Genomic DNA, 362 nt, shown 5'->3' with positions numbered 1-362 from the left:
AATTTAATTATAGGCAGAATTTTTTATTTTTTTGTCTATTTAATTTTTCCTTGAACCTTTAAATCGTTTGAAATAATTATAAAATTATATTTGTAATAAATATAATTTAAAATGTATTCGATAGCGTAACGATGAAGTAGACAGTCAGGAAGCGAATGCGTGTGATGATTGCTTAGCTATTATTATGCATGAGCTGATGTGACTACTGACCCACTGGCAGAACGTGACCTTGTCCTTTAGTGCTTTCTTTTTTAGGGTTCAGTTACTGTTTTAAATATGGATAAAGATAATTTAAAAAGAAACCACTAATATGTTTTTATTATTTTATTTAAATCTCATAAATATAATTAAAAAATTACCAA

The sequence above is a fragment of the Nymphalis io genome, chromosome 5 (assembly GCF_905147045.1).
Source record: "Nymphalis io chromosome 5, ilAglIoxx1.1, whole genome shotgun sequence".
Classification (NCBI taxonomy): domain Eukaryota; kingdom Metazoa; phylum Arthropoda; class Insecta; order Lepidoptera; family Nymphalidae; genus Nymphalis; species Nymphalis io.
Note: the sequence above shows the minus strand (reverse complement) of the source record.